The sequence below is a fragment of the Trichosurus vulpecula genome, chromosome 1 (assembly GCF_011100635.1).
Source record: "Trichosurus vulpecula isolate mTriVul1 chromosome 1, mTriVul1.pri, whole genome shotgun sequence".
NCBI classification, from domain to species: domain Eukaryota; kingdom Metazoa; phylum Chordata; class Mammalia; order Diprotodontia; family Phalangeridae; genus Trichosurus; species Trichosurus vulpecula.
The window spans coordinates 318743809-318768339 of record NC_050573.1 but is presented as its reverse complement, the minus strand read 5'-3'; positions in this window follow the sequence as shown (position 1 = coordinate 318768339).

Here is a 24531-nt window from a genome sequence, read left to right as displayed (position 1 = left end):
GTGAAGAAGGAATCCTACCAAATTCTTTTTATGACACAAATATGGTACTAATACCCAAACCAGGTAGAGTTAAAACAGAGAAAGAAAATTATAGACCAATTTCTCTAATGAATATTGATGCAAAAATTTTAAATAAAATATTAGCAAAATTATCTCTCCTGGATCTATTTTTCAGGTCAGTGGTTTCTTCAATGAGATATTTCACATTGTCTTCCATTTTCGTTCCTTTGGTTCTGTTTTATAATATCTTGATTGCTCATCAAGTCACTAGCTTCCACTTGCTCCAATCTAATTTTTAAGGTAGTATTTTCTTTAGTGGTCTTTTGGACCTCCTTTTCCATTTTGCTAATTCTTCCTTTCAAGGCATTCTTCTCCTTATTGGCTTTTTGGATCTCTTTTGCCCTTTGAGTTAGTCTATTTTTTAAGGTGTTGTTTTCTTCAGTGTATTTTTCAGTATTTTTTTGGGTATCCTTTAGCAAGTCATTGACTTGTTTTTCATGGTTTTCTCACATCCTTCTCATTTCTCTTCCCAATTTTTCCTCTACTTCTCTAACTTGCTTTTCCAAATCCTTTTTGTGCTCTTCCATGGCCTGGGGCCTGTTCATGTTTTTCTTGGTGGCTTTTGGTGTAGGCTCTCGGTCTTTGTTGACTTCTTTAGGCTGTATGTTTTGGTCTTCCTTGTCACCAAAGAAAGAATCCAAAGTCTGAGACTGAATCTGGCTGTGTTTTTACTGCCTGGCCATATTCCCAACCAACTAACTTGACCCTTGAGTTTTTCAGCCGGGTATGACTGCCTGTAGACTAAAGAGTTCTATGTTCCAGGTTTGGGGGGGATGCGCCAGTTCTGCCACACCAGCTCTCCTACTTCCCCAAGAACCCCCAACCCAGACTGGCCTTAGATCTTCAGCAGGCTGTGCACTCCTGCTCTGATCTGCCACTTAATTCCTCCCACCAAGTGGGCCTAGCTGCCCCACATCTGCTGCCCCGTGGGCGGTGGCTGAACCTCGAACTCCTTCCACTCCTGCAGCTTTTCCCACTAACCTTCTCTGCTGTCTTTGGTGTTTGTGGGTTGAGAAGTCTGGTAACTGCCGCAGCTCACTGATTCAGGGTGCTAGGGCCCGCTTTGCCCAGCTCCTGGTCTGGTTGGTCCAAGCTGCTCACGCTGGGCTATGCTCTGCTCTGCTTCCAGCTCCCAGCTCCCAGCTCCCAGCTCCCAGCTCCCAGCTCTCAGCTCCATTTGGGAAAGACCTCACCCAGAGACAATCCAGGCTGTCCTGGCCTGGAGCCCTGCTTCCCACTGCTGTTTTGTGGGTTCTGCAGTTCCAGAATTGGTTCAGAGCCATTTTTATAGGTTTTTGGAGGGACTCGGAAGGGAGCTCACTCTAGTCCCTGCTTTCCAGCCACCATCTTGCTCCGCCCCCCCTACCTAATGAATTTTGATGCAAAAATTTTAAATAAAATTTTAGTAAAAGAATTGCAGCAAATGATCACAAGAATAATACACTATGACCAGGAAGCATGTATTCCAGGATTGCAAGGCTGGTTCAATGATAGGAAACTATTAGCATAATTGACCATATCAACAACAAAACTACCAGAAATCATATGATCATGTCAACAGATGCAGAAAAAGCCTTTGACAAAATACAACACCTATTCCTATCAAAAACACCAGAAAGCACAGGGATAAATGAAGCCTTCTTTAAAATTATAAATATCATGTACCTAAAACCATCAACCATCATTATTTATAATGGGGATAACCTAGATTCGCTCCCAATAAGATCAGGGGTGAAAAAAGGATTTCCATTATCACCCCTACTATTCAATTTGGTACTAGAAATGTTAGCTGTAGCAATAAAAGGAGAAAAAGAAATTGAAGGAATTAGAATAGAGAAAAAAGAAAATAAATTATCACTTTTTGCAGATTTTATGATGATTTACTTAGAGAATCATAGAGAATCAAGTAAAAAACTATGTGAAATAATAAGCAACTTTAGCAAAGTTGCAGGATATAAATGAACCCACGTAAACCCTCAGCATTCCTATATGTTACTAACAAAGCCCGACAGCAAGAGATAGAAAGAGAAATTCCATTCAAAGTTACTGTAGACAGAGGGTGGAGCCAAGATGGCCACATGAAAACAGCTCTCTCACAAGGTCAGTCAGATTCCCATAAAGAAGTGAATTTGAGCAGATCTGAGAGAGCTAGAAACTGAGAGCAGTCTAATTGGGGCAAATTTCTGAGCCAGGAGAGTCTGAAAGGCCAAAGGCACAAATCTATAGGCTTGGAGCGTGCTCGGCATGCGGAGCTGCTCCAGACAAAAGCAGAAGCAGCTGGCCGGGAAACCCATGTGGGAGACAGGCTGGGAGAAAGCTGGGCACCCAAAACTGGCATAGATCCCCAGGTCTCCCAACACAGGACAGCAGTCTGTGGAAGCTATGAGAGGCAGAGCAATGCCACCAGCTGAGAAACACCAACTCCTGCGGCTTGCATCCCAAAGTCATGAAACACTGCATCCTGAACTTCCGGGAGACATAATGGCCAGGTAAATTGCTCTAATCCCACCCCTCCCCACCCAGAGAATTCCTCGGGGAAAAAAAAAACAACACTGGAACACAGGAGAAATAAGTAGGGCTTTAGTGGTCATATAGTAGAAGTTCATTAGTCCTAGAGGGGCAGAGCCAGCACGGGTCAACAACAGGAGCCCAGTCATAATCTTGCTCTCCCAGGGAAGTGCCAGACATCAGCTCAAACAACAAACAGCTGAGACCACTGCTGAAGAACAACAGTGCTGGAGAGCACCTCTAGGGAAAGAGATGCGAGGGAGGCAGACCCCTACCCCACACCTCAGGAAACTGAAGGCTATAATTCTAGACTCACAATCCCCAGAATAAGAAAGCTGGGACAGAGGGCCCTAAGCCCCAAAGGCATTAATTTGTTGTAAAGCCAGGAAAATGCAAACCAACATGAAGAAGAACACAAAAAATCCAAGGACCATCGATTCTTTTTATGGAGACAGGCAGGATCAAAATACCAATATGAAAGAGGAGAGCAATGACACAATAGATACATTAAAAGTTATGGTTGAGCAGGTGGAAGCTAATAAATCTATGAGGCACCAAGAAGTAGTAAAACAAAATGTAAAGAATAGAAAAATAGAAAAAAAAACGTGAAATATCGGATTGGCAAAACAACTGACCTGGAAAATAGATACAGGAGAGACAATTTAAGAGTTATTGGACTACTGGAGATCCATGATGAAAAAAAGAGCCTTGACAGTATCTTCGAAGAAATTATCAAAGTCAACTTCCCAGAGGTCCTAGAACCAGAGGGCAAAATAGTCATTGAAAGAATTCCCAAATTGAAAACACCAAGAAATATCATAGCCAAATTTCAGAACTACAAAGTCAAGGAGAAAATACTTCAAACAGCCAAAAAGAAACAATTCAAATATCGTGGAACTACAGTCAGGATCATGCAAGATCTCTTAGCTTCCACATTAAAAGACAGGAGAAATTGAAATATGATATTCTGAAGGGCAAAGGAGCTGGGACTACAACCAAGGATCAACTACCAAGCAAAACTAAGCATAATTTTTCAGGCAAGGAGATGGACGTTCAACGAAATAAGGAAATTCCAGACCTTCTTGATCAAAAGGCCATAACACAATGGAAAATACAAAACTCAAGAGAGAATTAAAAAGGTAAAAAAGGGGAAAAACAACCTACAAACTTTATTAATCAATAAGGGCAAATTATTTGCATCTTTGTATAGGATTATATCATTTTTTGTATGTTTTATATATAGACATATATACATCATTCTTGAGAATGGTACAGATATTATAACGATTGAAAGGGATACACATAGATCGTAAATGCCTGTATAAAATAATTGATATAATGATAAAAAAACATAGGTAAGAGATGTAAAGGGAGGACTATGAGAGAAGAGGTAAGGAGGTAGTAGAAATGGGTAAATTACACCAAATGAAGAAACACAAAAACATATTATAGTAGAGGGAAAGAAGGGAGGGAGAAGAGCAGTATTTGAGTTTCACTGTCATCTGATCTGGTTCAAGAAGGGAATAACATACCCTGACAAGTATAGAAACCTAACTTGTCCTACAGGAAGTAGGAGGGGAAGGGGGGAAAAAGGGAGGGGGTTGGTCAGAAAGGAGGGGAGAAGTAAGAAGTGGGAAACGATAAGATAAGGGAGGGGAATAAAGAGGGAGGGTAAACTGAGGATGGTGGAGGTCAAAAGCAAAACTTTGTGGAGTGGAAGGGGAAAGGGAGAAACAAAAGCATAAACAGGGGGAAATAGGATGGAGGAAAAGACACAGATAGAAATCATAACTGTGAATATGAATGGGATGAACTCTCGCATAAAATGGAAGCAGATGACAGAATGGATTAAAAACCATAATCCTACAATATGCTGTTTACAAGAAACACATTTGAAACAGGGAATACACACAGGGTAAAGGTAAAAGGATGGAGTCAAAAATGTTGTACCTCAGCTAAAGTAAAAAAAGCAGTTGTAGCAATCCTAATTTCAGACAAAGTAAAAGTAAAGATAGATTCAATTAAAAGAGATAAGGAAGGACATTACATCCTGCCAAAAGACACCATAAACAATAAAGCAATATCATTGTTTAACGTATATGCACTAAGTGGTATGGCATACAAATTCTTAGAGGAGACATTAAGGGAGTTACAGGAAGAAATAGACAGTAAAACTGTAATATTGGGAGACCTCAACCTCCCCCTTTCTGAACTTGACAAATATAAATAAAGAATAAATAAATAAGAAAGAGGTTAAGGAGGGAAAGAGAATTTTATAAAAGGCACATATGATAGACCTCTGGAGAAAATTAAATGGGGATAAAAATGAATATGCTTTCCTCTCAGTGGTACATGGCACATATTCAAAAACTGACAATGTACTAGGGTATGAAAACCTCACAATCCAGTGCAGAAAGGCAGAAGTAGTGAAAGCACACTTTTCAGATCATGATGCAATAAGAATTATTTGTAAAAAAGAACCATGGAAAAATAAGCTAAAAATTAATTGGAAACTAAATTATCTAATTCTAAAGAATGAGTGGGCCAAAGAAAAAATCAGAGAAACAATTAATAACTTCATTCAAGAGAATGACAATAATGAAACAACATACGAAAACTTATGGGATGCAGCAAAAAGCAGTTCTTAGAGGAAGTTTTATATCCCTAAATGCTTACATGAATAAAATAGTGAAAAAGGAGATCAATGATCTGGACATACAGCTGAAAAAGCTAGAAAAAGAGCAAATTAAAAATCCCCAATTAAATACCAAATTAGAAATACTGAAAGTCAAAGGACAGATGAATAAAATTGAAACCAAGAAAACTGTTGAATTAATAAATAAAACAAGAGATGGTTTTATGAAAAAACCAATAAAATTCAAAAACTTTTGGTCAATTTGATTAAAAAAAAAGAAGAAAATTAAATTACCAGTATCAAAAATGAAAAGGGTGAGTTCATCTCTAATCAAGAGGAAATCAAAACAATAATTAGGAAGTATTTTGCCCAATTATATGCCCATAAATTTGACAACCTTAGAGATATGGATGAATATCTACAAAAACATAAATTGCCCAAGTCAACAGAAAGGGAAGTAAAATTTCTGAATAACCCCATCTCAGAAAAAGAAATTGAGCAAGCCATCAATGAACTCCCTAGGAAAAAATCTCCAGGGCCAGATGGTTTTACAGGTGAATTCTATCAAACATTTAAAGAACAATAAATTCCTATACATTCTAGACTATTTGGGAAAATAGGTGAAGAAAGACTCCTACCAAATTCTTTTTATGACACAAATATTGTACTAATACCCAAACCAGGTAGAGTCAAAACTGAGGAAGAAAATTACAGACCAATTTCTCTAATGAATATTGATGCAAAAATTTTAAATAAAATACTAGCAAAAAGATTGCACCAACTTATCATGAGAATAACACACTATGACCAGGTAGGATTTATTCCAAGAATGCAAGCCTGGTTCAATATTAGGAAAACTATTAGAATAATTGACCATATAAACAATAAAACTTGCAGAAACCATATTATCATCTCAATAGACACAGAAAAACTTTTGACAAAATACAACACCCATTCCTATTAAAAACACTAGAAAGCATAGGAATAAATGGAACCTTCCTTATAATTATAAATAGCATCTACCTAAATCCATCAACGACCATTGTGTGTGATGGGGATAAGCTAGATGCATTCCCAATAAGATCAGGGGTGAAACAAGGATGTCCATTATCACCCCTAATATACAATTTGGTAGTAGAAACATTAGCTGTAGCAATAAGAGAAGAAAAAGAAACTGAAGCAATTAGAAAAGAAAAGAAGAAAATAAATTATCACTTTTTGCAGATGATATGATGATTTATGTAGAGAATCCTAGAGAATCAAGTAAAAAAGTACTTGAAATAATAAGCAACTTCAAAAAATTGCGGGATATAAAATAAACCCACATAAATCCTCAGCATTCCTTTACATTACCAACAAAGCCCAACAGCAAGAGCTAGAAAGAGAAATTCCATTCAAAGTTACTGTAGATAATATAAAATATTTGGGAGTCCATTTGCCAAGACAAACTCAGGGCATATGGGAACATAAGTATGAAATACTTTTCACGCGAATAAAGTCAGATCTAAATAAATGGAAAAATATCAGTTGCTCATGGTTAAAGCCAAGCTAATATAATAAAAATGACAATTTTACCTAAATTATTCTATCTATTCAGTGACATACCAATTGAAATACCAAAAAATTATTTAAATGAGCTGGAAAAAATAATAACAAAATTCATCTGGAAAAACAAGAGGTCTAGAATATCTAGGGTATTAATGAAAAGAAATGCTAGAGAAGGTGGCCTAGCCATACCAGATATTAAAATGTACTATAGAGCAGCTGTCATCAAAACTACATGGTACTGGCTAAGAAACAGAGGTGTGGATCAGTGGAATAGGATAGGAACACAAGATGGAGAAGTCAACAACTATAGCAATCTACTCTTTGATAAACCCAAAGAGGCCAGCTTCTGGGCTAATAATTCACTATTTCACAAAAACTGTTGGAAAAATTGGAAAATGGTAGGGCAGAAACTGGACATAGACCAATATCTTATACAATATACCAAATTAAAGTCAAAATGGGTTCATGATTTCGTAGTAAAGTAATTTGGGAGAGCAAGGAATAGTTTACTTATCAGATTTATGGAAAAGAAAAGAATTCATGACCCAACAAGAGATAGAGAGCATTACAAAATGCAAAATGGATAATTTTGATTATGTCAAATTGAAATGTTTTTGTACAAAAAAAGCCAATGCAACAAGAATTAGGAGGGAAGCAGAAAATTGGGAGAAAATTGTTGCAACTAGTATCTCTGATAAAGGTCTCATTTCTAAAATATACAGGGAACTGAGCCAAATATATAGGAATACAAGCCATTTCCCAATTGAGAAAATGTCAAAGGATATGAACAGGCAGTTTTCAGCAGAAGAAATTAAAGATATCTATATGCATATGAAAAAACGCTCTAAATCACTACTGATTAGAGAAATGCAAATTAAAACAACTCTTAGATACCACATCTCTCCTGTTAGATTGGCTAAAATAACAAAACAGGAAAATGATAAATGCTGGAGCGGATGTGGGAAAATTGGAACATTGTTACATTGCTGTAGGAGTTGTGAGATGATCCAGCCATTTTGGAGAGCAATTTGGAACTATGCCCAAAGGGCTATAGAAATGTTCATACCCTTTGACCCAGCAATACCACTTCTAGGGTTGTATCCCAAAGAAATCACACAAGCTGGAAAAGGACCCATATATACAAAAGTATTTATAGTGGCTCTTTTTGTGGTAGCCAAGAATTGGAAATCAAAAGGATTCCCATCAATTGGGAAATGGCTGAACAACTGTGATATATGAAAGTATTGGAATACTATTGTGCTATAAGAAATGGGGATAATACAGACTTACTAACAACCTGGAAAAACCTACCCAACACAATGCTGAGTGAGCGGAGCAGAGTCAGGAGAACATTATATGCAACCACAGATATATGGGTTCTGTGAGAACTAACCCTGACAGACTTTGCTCTTCTCAGCAACACAAGGTGCAAAGACAAATCCAAAGGACTCACAATGAGAATGCTATCTACATCCAAAGAAAGAACTATACAGTATGAATGCAGATTGAGGCACTCTTCATGCTCACCTTTTTTCACCCCTTTTTTGTCACTTGTTTTAGTTTTGGGGTTTGTTTGTTTGTTTTTGTTTCTGTTTCTTCTTTCTCATGATTCATTTCATCAGTCATAATTCTTCTCCACAACTTGACTAGTATGTAAATTTAATTCAGTGCGAAGTTATACATGGAAGTTATATGGTGTTCCATGCCATCTTGGGGAGGGAAAAAATCTGGAACTCAAAATTATGTAGAACCAAGTGTTGTAAACTACAAATAAAAAAAAATAAAAAAGGAACCCGAGGACATACAATATTTATTTAGAAGCTATAGGATCCATTCCCAGGACTAATGACTCCAATTTGATATAGTAGTAATTATATTCCAAAACCAGTAAGCCCACCTCAATGTATAATTATGAGAAATTATATTATAACACATTTTTATAGAAAGGAACCAAGTCATTCTGTAGCCTTCCACCCTGCCAGGGGCTTCCTGTAAAGAGTCACTCATGAATTCTAACTGTCTGCTTGCCTGTATCCTGTCCCCCATTTCTGAAAGCCCTTGCAATTCTCAGAATACTTGCAATCTTCTGGATTCTCAGTTCTCCAGTCTCTCAGTGTTGTAGATTCTCAACTCGTTGATCTCCACATTCTCTGCTTTGCAATCTCTCTCAATACTGGCTGCCCCAATGTCTTCTTGATGTCTGCTTCTCAATTCTCCTTCTCTCAATTCTCCTGCTCTCAGTTCTACTGCTCTCAGTTCTGCTTCTCTCACATTCTGGGCTGTCTTTATATACATTCCTACCTGGAATCTGATTGGCTAGAACTTAGATATCTGATTGGCTGAATGCATGCACATCTGATTGATCACAGCCAATTGGCTTTGGTCTTAGCACTTCTTTTTAGGTCCCTGAGGATTTCACACCTCTCATGACCTAAAAAGCAAACGCATGTGGGCCTAGGGCCTCACACCTAGTAAGTAAGGGGTGTCAGCCTGCCTACAATCAGGTTTCTCCTAATCAAGTTTCCCTTAACTGGATCCACATGAGAAACTTCCCTTGACTAACTCCACCTGAGGAATATTGAATGGGCAGGGAAATATCTTTAATGACATTATCACCACAGATTTATCCAGAATATGTTGAAAAGACAGAAGGAGAAGGTGAGGTGAAAATTATTCCGTATCAGAAATGTCTTATATTATGCTTATTCTCTAAAGAGACCTCCCATTCAGAAAAGTAAGGTGTATTTTAGAAAGCTCAACTCTAATAATGGCTCAAGATAATGTTATATTTTTAGGAAAGTAGATTTTTTTCCCATGACTCTTATCTTGAAGAGAAATATGAAGACAATTCTGAGAGATTTTAATAAAACCTGGATTGAAATGAACCATGTGAGATGCTGTTATGGTAAAAATAAGTGAAAAAGAGACATCCACATATTATTACATTCGTGGTTACAAGTAATTTTAGCCATGTCATTTGTCATAGCCAAAACATTAAAAAATATGTATTAATATTTATCTCTATTTGCTAATTAAGTACATACTATTAATACTAATAATTTAGTCAGAAAATTAAGGCATTCATTATTTATTAATGTATGAACAATTTATATTATGAAAAATGTTGTCTTTGCCACAGATATAACTAAATATTACTTATTTAATGCACTGGGGCTGCAGACTTGAGCTAATTATAAAAAAAGAGAGTTTGTCATTTTGCTGGTGAGGGAAAAATAAATCTGTCCATAACTTTAGAATGTTATTGAGGTTGAGAGGATAAAATAAAATATATAGTAATGTCAGGTGACAGGCTGAGGTTGGCGGACATTCTTGTATGCTTTGCTACATGCACATTAATAATTTCATGCTAGTGAAGACCAGATGACATTTTGATGACATTAAGAAGGATTTCATGAGGTGAACAAGCTGTTTGATGGGGGAAGAATTTTCTTCTTTAACGAAACCATATTGCTTGATGTCATCCATATACAAATGGAGATTAATAAGTTGTTTTGCCTAAGAAGGCAAGCAATTCAACATAGGCCACAAGTGTATCATTATGTAAAAAACTTTCAAAATACTCATGTGGTGAAAAAGTAACTATATTTTGCTCCTTCCTATCCTATCCCCCTTTATCCAGTTTGATCCCTTGACCCTGTCCCTTTTCAAAAGTGTTTGCTTTTGATTACCTGCTCCCCCTACCTGCACTCCCTTCTATCATCCCTGCTTGTTTTAATCCAATTCCTCCTTCTTTCCTGTAGCATAAGATACCCAATAGAGTGTTCATGTTATTCACTCCTCAGGTCAAATCTGATGAGAGCAAGGTTCACTCATTTCCCTTCAATTGCACCCTCTTCCCTCCCAACAGAACTGCTTTTTCTTGCCACTTTTATGTAAGATAATTTACCCCATCCTATCTCTCCCTTTCTCCTCTCAGTATATTCCTCTCTCATCCCTTAACTTTATTTTATTTTTTTTAGATATCATCCCTTCATATTCAACTCACCCTGTGACCTCTGTCTATAAATGTATGTATGTATTTATATATATATATATATATATATATATATATACACATATATACATACATATATGTGTGTATGTATATGTATGTGTATATATATATATGTATATATGTATGTTTGTATGTATATTCCCTTCAGCTACCCTAATACTGAAGTCTCATGAATTACACATCATCTTTCCATGTAGGAATGTAAACAAAACAGTTCAACTTTACTATGTCCCTTATGATTTTTCTTTCTAGTTTATCTTTTTATGCTTCTCTCGATTCTTGTGTTTGAAAGTCATATTTTCTATTCAGCTCTGGTCTTTTCACTGAGAAAGCTTGAAAGTCCTCTATTTTATTGAAAATCCACATTTTGCCTTGGAGCATGATACTCCATTTTGCTGGGTAGGTGATTCTTGGTTTTTATCCTAGCTCCATTGACCTCTGGAATGTCGTATTCCAAGCCCTTTGATCCCTTAATGTAGAAGCTGCTAGATCTTGTATTTTCCTGACTGTGTTTCCACAGTACTCAAATTGTTTCTTTCTGGATGCTTGCAGTATTTTCTCCTTATATGGGAGCTCTGGAATTTGGTGACAATATTCCTAGGAGTTTTCTTATTGGGATCTTTTTCCAGAGGCGATCAGTGGATTCTTTAAATATCTATTTTACCCTCTGCTTCCAGAATATCAGGGCTGTTTTCCTTGATAATTTCTTGAAAGATAATATCTAAGCTCTTTTTTTGATCATGACTTTCAGGTAGTCCAATAATTTGTAAATTATCTTTCCTGGATCTATTTTCCAGGTTAGTGGTTTTTCCAATGTGATACTTCACATTGTGTTACATCTTTTCATTCTTTTGTTTCTGTTTTATAATATCTTGATTTCTCATAAAATCACTAGCTTCCATTTGCTCCAGTCTAATTTTTAAGGAAGTACTTTCTTCAGTGGTCTTTAGGACCTCTCTTTCCATATGGCTAATTCTGCTTTTCAAGGCATTCTTCTCATTGGCTTTTTGGATCTCTTTTGCCATTTGAGTTAGTCTATTTTTAAGGTTGTATTTTCTTTGGTATTTTTTGAGATCTCCTTTAGCAAGTGATTGACTTGTTTTTCATGGTTTTGCCACATCACTCTCATTTCTCTTCCCAATTTTTCCTGTACTTCTCTAGTTTGTTTTTCTAAATCCTTTTTTAGGTCTTCTCTGGCCACAGGCCAATTCATGTTTTTCTTGGAGGCTTTTGATGTAAGCTCTTTGACTTTGTTGACTTCTTCTGACTGTAAGTTTTGGTCTTCTTTGTCATCAAAGAAAGATTCCAAAGTCTGAGTTTGAATCTGAGTCTGTTTGCCCTGCCTGGCCATGTTTCCAGCCAACTATTTGACCCTTGATTTTTTTGTCCAGGTATGACTGCTTGTAGAGTAGAGAGTTCTTTGTTCCAAGCTTGAGGGGTTGTGCTGTTGTTTTCAAAGCTATTTCTACACAGCAAGCTCTGTCACTCCAGCTCTTCTCCTCCCCCAAGAAACACCAAGCCAGACTGGACTCAGATCTTAAGCAGGCTCTGCACTCCCACTCCGATCTGCCACTGAGTTCCCCCCACCACATGGGCCAGGGGCTGTAAGCAACTGCAGCTGTAATTCTGCCCTCAGAGCTGCACCACCTCCATTGCCCCTGCGGTCATGGCCAAACCACGAACTCCTTTCACTCTGTTCCTTCAGGTTTTCCCACTAACCTTCTCTGTTGTCTTTGCTGTTTGTGCACTGAGAAGTCTGGTAACTACCACAGCTCACTGATTCAGGGTACTAGGGCCTGTCCTGCACAGTTCACAGTCTTGTTGGTCCAGGTACTCCCCACGCTTGGCTCTGCTCACCTCCGCTCCCAGCTCCATGCAATAGCCCTTACCCAGTGACCCTCCAGGCTGGCCTGGCCTGGAGCCCGGCTTCCCTCTGCTATTCCCTGGGTTATGCAGCTCTAGAATTTGTTCAGAGCCATTTTATAGGTGTTTGGAGGGACCTGGGAGGGAGCTCATGCAAGTCCCTGTTTTTGTACTGCGATCTTGGCCCCTTCATAATTTTTTTAAGTTGACTGACTTGCTAATGATTGAAATCCATTAAATATACCAAATTTCCTTTGCTCATCTTGACTGTCAGACCACTAGGCCACAACTACCTATCTTCTTTTCATTCTTACAAAATTGTAGATATATCCTAAACACAGAAAAGTTGCAAGGGAGAAAGAAATCCTTTACCCCACATCAGTGTTTTCTAAATACTGCTATTTACTATTCTGTCTCCATGCTGAATAGGAAATAGGGTTTCATTATAAAAATACATATTCACACATATTTACACATTCACACAGTCTATGTGCATAGGCCGATTTTTTTTTAAATGGAAGTGAACTTAAGAAATCAGCTTCTATATAGCGAAGGAGATAGAGCACTGGATAAGGAGTCAGGGAAATCCGAGTTCAAATCTAGCCATAAACTTTACAATTTTGGTGTCTTTGATAATGGCAAGCAACCATGGATTAAGCTACTATTATGTGCCAGGTACTGTGCTAGACAACCTATAAATAGTATCTCATTTGATCCCCACAGCAGCCAAGGGAAGAAGATACTAATATTATCCCCTTTTACAGATAAGGAAATATAGGCACATAGAGACTGAAGATTTGCTCAGTCACACAGGTAGTAAATCCCTGTGACCAGATTTGAACTCAGGTCTTACTGACTCCAGCCCCAGAGTTGTATCCACTAAGCAAACTAGTTATTTATAAAAAAGTAACAGAAAGTACATATGTTGTCCTTCACTTTGTCTTAAGGTTTCACACACATGATCACAACCATAGTTAGGACTTTATTCAAATGTACCTAATGAGTTTTGATGCGAATTACTAGTATATTGCATGCTATCTCCTTCATTTATCTCAATAATTATATTGATATGAATTTCTTTGGTATTATAAAAGCAGTGGTAAGCAAAACCATATATATCTTTCCCTGCATTCAACAAAAGGTAAGGTTTTTTTGGTACTACTGGTGAATTAGATTCCTAAAAGAAAAATAACTATGCATGTATTTTTGTAATAGGATTATACATATATGTGTGTATGTTTATATGGAGATATATACACATATTCACACAGTGTATATACATACATGCCTGTATACATGTGTGCATGTATAACTTTTTCTAATAGGTTACATACACTTGCATATACACATTGCATGCTTAGATATGTATACACACATGCACATGTAATACAAATACATATATATGAATGTGCATGTGTGTATCATACACATGTGTGGATGCATGTTTGCCTACACACCATACACATAGGTATATGTGCACTTACATACACTTATGCATATACACATACAAAATGTGTATATTAGCATGCATGTATAGTCATGAGTATATATACATGCATACATGCATATGTGTATATGTGTAAGATATATCAAACATATATGCATTCAGGCATACATTAATACTTACATGACAATATATATTCCAATATTGAATCACTAATATAAGAAACAAATTTTATATCTTCTTTCTTTTTCTTTTTTTTTGTTTTTTTGGCAGAGCAATTGGGGTTAAGTGACTTGCCCAAGGTCACAAAGCTAGTACATGTTTCAAGTGTCTGAGGCCAGATTTCACTCCAGTCCTCCTGACTCCAGGGCCAGTGCTCTAGTCACTGCACCACCTAGCTGCGCCTATATCTTATTTCTAAGCATCTATCTATCACAATGGGTAAAGCTCTGGATGCAGAATCAGGAAGCCTTGATTTCAATTCTTCTCTTGGACTTTAAATGGGCTAGGCATTTAACTCCTGGCTTTCTGGACTAGTCCATTAACTGCTATATGCCTCATTTTTCTCATCTGTAAAAATCTTCTAGACAATCACTAGAACAAGAATGCCCCCCAACTCGAACCAAGACCTCAACATATCTGACAAGGAACAACTTAGTTTCTGTTTATTTTTTATTGGAAATTCACTTCACCCAGAAGAAACCTATTTCCTTCCTAGACAATCAAAATATCAAGAAATTTCTTACCACGTAAAGAACAAAGTTTTATGTTAATCATTGTTACTAGCTCTTTAATGCAGGATCAAGACAAACAGGTTAAATCTCTCTTCTACATCAACATTCTCTCAAACACTGGAAGAGCCACCATTTTGTTAGTTTACACATTCTAAACATTTCCAGTTCCTTTAACTAAACCCATATAACATGATTTGAGGTCACTAGCTCATTAAGATCACCCTACTCAGAATGTGTTCCAGATTATCAACAGATTTCCTAAAATCTGTTTCCTTTGACTGAATCTAATTTTCCAGATGAGATCTAAAGAAGAAAGAGCAAAGTGAAACCATTGCCACCCTTCACCTAGACACTATAATTTTTGTAATGCAGCCCAACTTTACATTAGTTTTGACCACTGCATTACAAACTTATAGCGTATTGATTAGAGATAGTCATATGTTTGGAAAATGATGAATTCTAATGTAAGTCTTCATATATGTTTATATTTCTTCATTTTTAGTTATTGTTTATCTTATGTCGAAACAACCATTCACAAAATTAGAGATTATGATAAAAATGCATTATTAAAATGCAGTTCCATGGGTGGTTTAATGCTGCTATTTTGAACTACCATCAAGAAACCAATGAAATAATCAAGTATTTATTGAACACCTACTCTATGCCAGGCACCTGCAACTATTATGTGAATATTCAAATTTCTTTTGATTGCTTTGAGTTAATGAAAATAATAAATATTCTCCCAAACAACTTCAAATTTCTATTTCTCCAAAATTTTGAGATGAGTGTCCATGTCACTAGTGTAGTTAACTATCAGCATATACCTAAAGTAACATGCAAGTTTAAAGAAGCAAGAGCCACTTTTAAACTTTGCTATATTACTGTTGTACTCATGTCAGAGAGCACCTGAATCATTGTCTTTCAGTTGCAGTACCCCATTGTATTTGTAAAACTTTGTTTTACAGATATGGTTTGGACTAGTTGATTGGACTAGATATCTTTTACATTTTTATTTGTAAGATCTTATACACCATCATACATTTAAGACTAGAAGGAACATTAAAAGTCACTAAGTCCACTTTTTTAATAGATGAGGAAATTAAAACAAAAAAAAATTAAATTAATTGCCCAAGTTCACAAAGGTGGGGTTTGAACCTGAATCTTCCTGTTTCCAAGTCTATTTGGCCTTATGCATTATGTCTCAGCTTGAGAGTTTTTTTTTTTTGATGAAGCATCCTTTAATCCCTCTATACAGGACTAACCCCAAATGTTAAATACTTTCCTCTTTTTCCCCCATATTTACTGCCAATCACTTTGAAAAGTAATGTCTTTTAGAGATTTCCAGAAATTAAAAAAATAAAATCTAAGAAAGTAGCCAGTAATAAAAATCCAAGCTCTAAAATATCTATTAACAAATGTCCCCAAATCAGGGAACATGGAGGAGAAACTATAGGACCCAAGACAAGGGAAGAAATTTGTTTTCATAGTCATTAATGTGATGATATTCAATGAAACTCATGATTGATAAAAGCCTCTGGATGATCAAAAACTATTCAAAAGGTAGAAGAGAGGTAAAACATGAGGGTTAGCACCATATAGTAAGAAAATGAGGTGAAGATGGCAGCTGCAAAGCAGGGACTTGCGTGAGCTCCCCACCACGTCCCTCCAAAAACCTATAAAAATGGCTCTGAACAAATTCTATAACTGCAGAACCCACAAAATAGCATAGGGAAGCAGGGCTCCAGCCCAAAACAGCCTGGACGGTCACTGGATGAGGTCTATCGTGCATGGAGTGGAGGGGAGCAGAACTCAGTGTGGGAGGCAGCAGGACCAATCAGACGAGGAGCTGGGCAGGACAGGCCCTAGCACCCTGAATCAGTGAGCTGTGGCAGTTACCAGACTTCTCAACCCATAAACACCAAAGACAACAGAGAAGGTTAGTGGGAAAAGCTTCTGGGGACAGAGTTTGCGGTTTGGCCACTGCTGCAGGGGCAGCGGGGGACATGCAGCTACAGAACTACAGCCGCAGTTACTTCTGTCCCCAGGCCCATGTGGTGGGAGGAATTAATTGGTGGATCAGAGCAGGAGGGCAGAGCCTGCTGAAGATTTGCCAGAGGTCTGGGTAGGTGGTTCTTGAGGAAGGAGGAGTGCTGGGCTGGCAGTGCTGGTGGTATAGAAATAGCTCTGAAATCAACTGCGCATCCCCTCAAGCTTGGAACAAAGTACTCTTTGCTCTACAAGCAGTAATACCCTGATGAAAAACTCAAGGGTCAAGTAAGTTGGCTGGGAACATGGCCAGGCAGCGAAAACTCACCCAGATTCAGTCTCAGATGTGAGAATCCTTCTTTGTTGACAAAGAAGACCAAAGCATACAGCCTGAAGAAGTCAACAAAGGACAAGGGCATACACCAAAAGCCTACAAGAAAAACATGAACTGGGCTCGGGCCATGGAAGAGCTCAAAAAGGAGTTGGAAAAGCAAGTTCGAGAAGTAGAGGAAAAATTGGCAAGAGAAATGAGAATGATGCAAGAAAACCATGAAAAACAAGTCAATGACTTGCTAAAGGAGACACAAAAAATACTGAAAAAATATTGAAGAAAACAACACTTTAAAAAATAGACTAACTCAAATGTCAAAAGAGCTCCAAAATGCCAATGAGGAGAAAAATGCCTTGAAAGGCAGAATTAGCGAAATGGAAAAGGAGGTCCAAAAAACCACTCAAGAAAATACTACCTTAACAATGAGTTCAGAGCAAGTGGAAGTTAGTGACTTGATTGGCGGAGCCAAGATGGCGGCTAGAAAGCAGGGACAAGCTTGAGCTCCCTGCTGAGTCCCTCCAAAAACCTATAAAAAATGGCTCTGAACCAATTCTAGAGCGGCGGAACCCGCAGAACAGCGGAGGGAAGCAGGGTTCCAGCCCAGGACAGCCTGGATGGTCTCTGGATGAGGGCTATCCCACACGGAGCTGGGAGCTGGGAACGGAGTGGAGCAGAGCCCAGCCTGAGCCGCATGGATCAACCAGACCAGGAGCCGGGCGGAGCAGGCCCTGGTGCCCTGTGTCAGTGAGCTGCAGAAGTTGCCGGTCTTCTCAACACACAAACACCAAAGACTGTGGAGAAGGTTAGTGGGAAAAGCTGCGGGAGTGGAAGGAGTTCACGGTTTGGCTTCCAGCCCCGGGGGAAGTGGAGGAGGGGCAGCTACAGTTGCTGCTGCTTCTGGCCCCAGGCCCACCTGGTGGGAGGAATTAAGTGGTGGATCAGAGCAGGAGTGCAACAGCCTGCTGAAGATCTAAGCTGAGCCCCGGCTGGGGGTTCTTGGGGAAGGAGTAGTACCAGTGTGACAGAGCTGGCACCTCCCCCCCAAACGTGGAACATAGAACTCGTTAGTCTACAAGCAGTCATACCCCACTGAAAAACTCAAGGGTCAAGTTAGTTGGTTGGGAATATGGCCAGGCAGCGAAAGCACACCCAGATTCAATCTCAGACTTTGGATTCTTTCTTTGGTGACAAAGAAGACCAAAACATACAGCCTAAAGAAGACAACAAAGTCATAGAGTCTACAACAAAGCCTCCAAAAAAAACATGAAATGGTCCCAGACCATGGAAGAGCTCAAAAAGGATTTGGAAAAGCAAGGTAGAGAAGTAGAGGAAAAATTGGGAAGAGAAATGAGAAAGATGTGAGAAAACCATGAAAAACAAGTCAATGACTTGCTAAAGGAAACCCCAAAAAATACTGAAAAATACACTGAAGAAAACAACACTTTAAAAAATAGATTAACTCAAACGGCAAAAGAGCTCCAAAATGCCAATGAGGAGAAGAATGCCTTGAAAGGCAGAATTCGCCAAATGGAAAAGGAGGTCCAAAAGACCACTGAAGATAATACGACTTTAAAAATTAGATTGGAGCAAGTGGAAGCTAGTGACTTTATGAGAAATCAAGATATTATAAAACAGAACCAAAGGACTGAAAAAATGGTAGACAATGTGAAATATCTTATTGGAAAAAACACTGACCTGTAAAATAGATCCAGGAGCGATAATTTAAAAATTATTGGACTACCTGAAAGCCATGATCAAAAAAAAACCTAGATATCATCGTTCAAGAAATTATCAAGGAGAACTGCCCTGATATTCTAGAGCCACAGGGCAAAATAGAAATTGAAAGAATCCATCAATCGCCTCCTCAAATAGATCCCAAAAAGAAATCTCCAAGGATTATTGTTGCCAAATTCCAGAGCTCCCAGATCAAGGAGAAAATACTGCAAGCAGCCAGAAAGAAACAATTTGAGTATTGTGGAAACCCAATCAGAATAACCCAAGATCTGGCAGCTTCTACATTAAGAGATCGAACGCCTTGGAATATGATATTCCGCAGGTCAGTGGAGCTAGGATTAAAACCTAGAATCACCTACCCAGAAAAACTGAGCATCATGCTCCAAGGCAAAATATGGACTTTCAATAATATAGAGGACTTTCAAGCTTTCTCAGTGAAAAGACCAGAACTGAATAGAAAATTTGACTTTCAAACACAAGAATCAAGAGAAGCATGAAAAGGTAATCAAGAAACAGAAATTGCAAGGGACTTACTACAGTTGAACTCTTTTGTTTACCTTCCTACATGGAAAGATGATGCGTATGATACATGAGACATCAGTATTAGGGTAGCTGAATGGAATATATATATATATATATATATATATATATATATATATATATATATATATATACATAAGAGAGAGAGCAGACAGGGTGAGTTGAAGATGAAGGAAGATATCTAAAAGAAATGAAACCAAATTAAGGGATGAGAGAGCAACATACTGAGAGAGAGAGATTGGGAGAGATAGAATGGGGTGGATTATATCACATAGCAGTGGCAAGAGGAAGCAGTTCTGTGGGAGTAGGGGAGAGGTCAGGTGAGGGGGGAATGAGTGAACCTTCCTCTCATCAGATTTGGCCTGAGGAGGGAATGCTATACATACTCAATTGGGTATCTTACCCCACAGGAAAGAAGAGAAAGATAAAAAATAAAATAAAGGGGGGGGGGGTGATGATGAAGGGGAGGGCAGATGGGGGCGGAAGTAATCAAAAACAAACACTTTGGAAAGGGGACAGGGTCAAGGGAGAAAATTCAATAAAGCGGGATGGGTTGGGAAGGAGCAAAATATAATTAGTCTTTCACAACTTGAATATTGTGGAAGGGCTATACATAATGATACACATGTGGCCTAGGTTGAATTGCTTGACTTCTTAGGGATGGGTGGTGTGGGAAGGGAAGAGGGGAGAGAATTTGGAACTCAAAGTTTTAAAAAGAGATGTTCAAAAACAAAAGAAAATGTTTTTGCTTGCAACTAGAAAATAAGATACACAGGCAATGGGGTGTAGAAATTTATCTTGCCCTACAAGAAAGGAAGGGAAATGGGGATGAGAGGGGAGAGGGGTGATAGAGGGGAGGGGTGACTGGGGAACAGGGCAACCAGAATATATGCCATCTTGGAGTGGGGGGGAGGGTAGAAATGAGGAGAAAATTTGTAATTCAAACTATTGTGAAAATCAATGCTGAAAACTAAATATGTTAAATAAATAAATTTAAATTAAAATATAGATTAACTCAAACGGCAAAAGAGCTCCAAAATGCCAATGAGGAGAAGAATGCCTTGAAAGGCAGAATTAGCCAAATGGAAAAGGAGGTGCAAAATACCACTCAAGAAAATACTACCTTAACAATGAGATCAGAGAAAGTGGAAGCTAGTGATTTGATGAGAAATCAAGATATTATAAAACAGAACGAAAGGAATGAAAAAATGGAAGACAATGTCAAATATCTCGGAATAACCACTGACCTAGAAAATAGATCTAGGAGAGATAATTTAAAGTTATTGGACTACCTGAAAGACATGATTAAAAAAAGAGCCTAGATATAATCTTTCAAGAAATTATCAAGGAGAATTGCCCTGATATTCTAGAGCCCAAGGGTAAAATAGAAATTGAAAGAATCCACAGATTGCCTCCTCAAATAGATCCCAAAAAGAAAACTCCGAGGAACATTGTCACCAAATTTCAGAGCTCCCAGATCAAGGAGGAAATACTGCAAGCAGCCAGAAAGAACAATTTGAGTATTGTGGAAAAACAATCAGGATTACACAGGATCTGGCAGCTTCCACATTAAGGGACTGAAGGGCTTGGAATATGATATTCCAGAGGTCAATGGAGCTAGGAATAAAATGAAGAATCACTTACCCAGCAAAACTGTGTATCATATTCCAAGGCAAAATATGGATTTTCAATAAAATAGAGGACTTTCAAGCTTTCTCAGTGAAAAGACCAGAGCTGAATAGAAAATTTGACTTTGAAACACAACAATCAAGAGAAGCATAAAAAGGTAAACAAGAAAGAGAAATCATAAGGGACTTACTAAAGTTGAACTGTTTTGTTTACATTCCTACATAGAAGATGATGTGTATGATTCATGAGACATCAATATCATAGTACCTGAAAGGAATATGCATATATACACACACCCACCCACACACAGATATATATATATACACATATACATGTACATATACATATATACATGTACATATATATATACATATATGTGTATATATGTATATTTGTGTGTGAAAACATATATACATATGTGTGTCTATGTATGTATATATGTAGGTATATGTATATATACGCATATATATATATATACACAAAGGACACAGGGTGATATGAATATGAAGGAATGATATCTAAAAAAATAAAATCAACTTAAGGGATAAAAGAGGAATATATTGAGAGAAGGAGAAATGGAGAGATACAGTAGTGTAAATTATCTTGCAGCAAAGTGCAAACAAGTGGTTCTGTAGGAAGGCAAGAGGGGGCAGGTGACGGGGAATGAGTAAATCTTGCTTTCATTGGATTTGACCTGAGGAGAGAATACCATACACACTCAATAGGGTATATTACCCCACAGGAAAGAAGGAGGAAGAAGATAAAAAAGTGGAGATGATAGAAGGGAGGGCAGATGGGGGGAGGAGGTAATCAAAAACAAACATTTTCCAAAAGGGACAGGATCATGGGAAAAAATTCAATAAAGGCGAATAGGTTAGGAAGGAGCAAAACATAGTTATTAATCTTTCACAACATGAGTATTGTGGAAGGGTTTTACATAATGATATGTATGTGGCCTATGTTGAATTGCTTGCCTTCTTAGGGAGGGTGGGTGGTGAGGGAAGAGAGGAGAGAATTTGCAACTCAAAGTTTTAAAATCAGAAGTTCAAAAACAACAACAAAAAAAGTTTTTTCATGCAGCTAGGAAAAAAGATACACAGGCAATGGGGCATAGCAATTTATCTTGCCCTATGAGAGAAGAAGGGAAAGGGGGATGGGAGAGGAGTGGGGTGACAGATGGGAGGGCTGACTGGGGAATGGGGCAACCAGAATATATGCCATCTTGGAGTGGGGGGAGGGTAGAAATGGTGAAAAATCGTAATTCATACTTTTTTAAAAATCAATGCTGAAAACTAAATATAGTAAATATCCCAGTTTTAGGTATAATTATTTTTAAAAGTGTCAGATGAATAATATGTAAAATTGCATAGATTAAGTTTCTACAAGTCAATTCCATCCAGAAGGGATGAGGAATTTTCAAAAATTATATTCTTAAGAAATAAAAATAAGTCATTATTGTTATGAGGACGAAAATAATGGGAAGGGAAAGATGCAGATGCATGGGAGACACTACCAATCTTATATTTTTCAATACAGAGAAGATAGAATAAAGGACAGATATCAGGTGATGAGTATGAGTGTGTCAGTGTCCCCTAAAAATGTTAAGTGCTAAAGCCATGAGTGAGCTGAGGAGATTGAGGAAATCACCTAACTTTTATGTTGTGTTAAAGTGGAGGAATAAAGAAGAGATAACCCTCTTACATGAGATACATGAGATAGTGCTAACTAACAATAAGAAGGCAGAGTTATTAACATTATTATTATTATTATTTGCTTTTTGCTCTTCATATGAGAAAGACTTTGTGATTGGTGAGAACATAACAAAGATGGATGACAGGAAAATTTATTCAAAGGTAAGTAAGAAAATAGAAAGTAAGAGACCCCATAGCTATCATATAAAATACACCTATTGTTACTGAAATGATCAGAATCTCTGATGGCTGAGCCACCTTCATAGATATTTTAAAGATTATAGAGAAGAGGATAGGTAGTGCAGCACTATAAAAAAGCAATAAGGTTCAGTTTTTTAACAGAAGGAGAGAATAGAAACTGCAATATAAAATCTGGTCAGTGTGTTTGATTTTAATTACTGTGAAAATTCTAAAATGCATTGTTAAAGAAAAGGTTTGTGAACATCTATAAAAGCAAATGATAATTACAAAAATCCAGCTTCACTTCATGAAGAAGAACTCATGAGACTAATGTCACTTCAAATTTTGACAAGTTTATTAACTGTTACATCAGGAAAACGCTAGATTTAATTTACTTTGATTTTTCATAAATTATACTATACTTTTCTCATGGAAAAAGTAGAGAGCTAACTATGGATTTGATCATAAGGTGTCATTCTATCCAGAGCTCGATGAATGACTACACACACAGAGTTGTCATTAATGTTTCATGGTCAGTTTGGCTGGAGACATACAATGGCATATCCCAGTGATCACTGCTTGTTCTTGTGCTCTTTTACGTTACATCAATGGTGTGGTTAAAGGAACAGACAACATGCTTATCTGTTTTGCAGATGATATAGAGATGGGAGGAATAACTAGAACTCTGTATGCCAGAGTTAGGATCCAAAAATATCTTGACAGGCTAAAACCTTAAATGAACCCAATAATATGAAATTCAGTTAGGATAAATATAAATAAAATACAACAACTTCAACAGGATAATGTGAGAGAGGTATGAATACACAGCAAGTTGTCAGGAAATGATATGAATATTTTAATTTGACTGTAAATTCAATATTAGTCAGCTATGATGCAACAGCTAAAAATACATTGTTTTGAAATTGAGCTCCTTGAACTCCATTAAAATGTAATATCTTCTAAGAATAAGCAAATTATAATCTTTCAACACTCTGAAGGTCAGATCATATCTAGAATATTGTGTTAACTTTTAAATTATGACATAGAAAACTAATCTATAAGTTATAAAGTATACAGAGGAGAATAACTGGAATATTGAAAGGACTCTAGTCAATGATATATAAGAATATGTAGTTGAAGGAACTTGGGATACAGGGGACTTCTATCCTGAATAAGAGAAGATTCATGGTCAAGAAGGTTTCATAGTTGTGTCCAAATATTTTAAGAGCTGATGTGTGGAAGAAGAATTAGAATTTTTTTTTTCTTTTTGTTCATAGGATATAACAATGGCCATTGAGCAGAAATTGCAGAGACAATTGCAAACATTTCAGGGGATAAGGAGGGAAGAAGCATTTTTTGAGACTTTTTTCTTATTTTTTATAAATTAATTTACTTTTAGTTTTCAGCATTCACTTCCACAAGATTTTGAGTTCCAAATTTTCTCCCCATGTCTCCACTCCCCCACCCCAAGACAGCATGCATTCTGATTACTCCTTCTCCCAATCTGCCCTCCCTACTATCACCCTCTTTCTCTTATTCCCTTCCCTTCTATTATATGGCAAGATGGATTTCTATATCCCACTGCACGTACATCTTATTTCCTAGTTGTATGTAAAAACAATTTTTAACACTT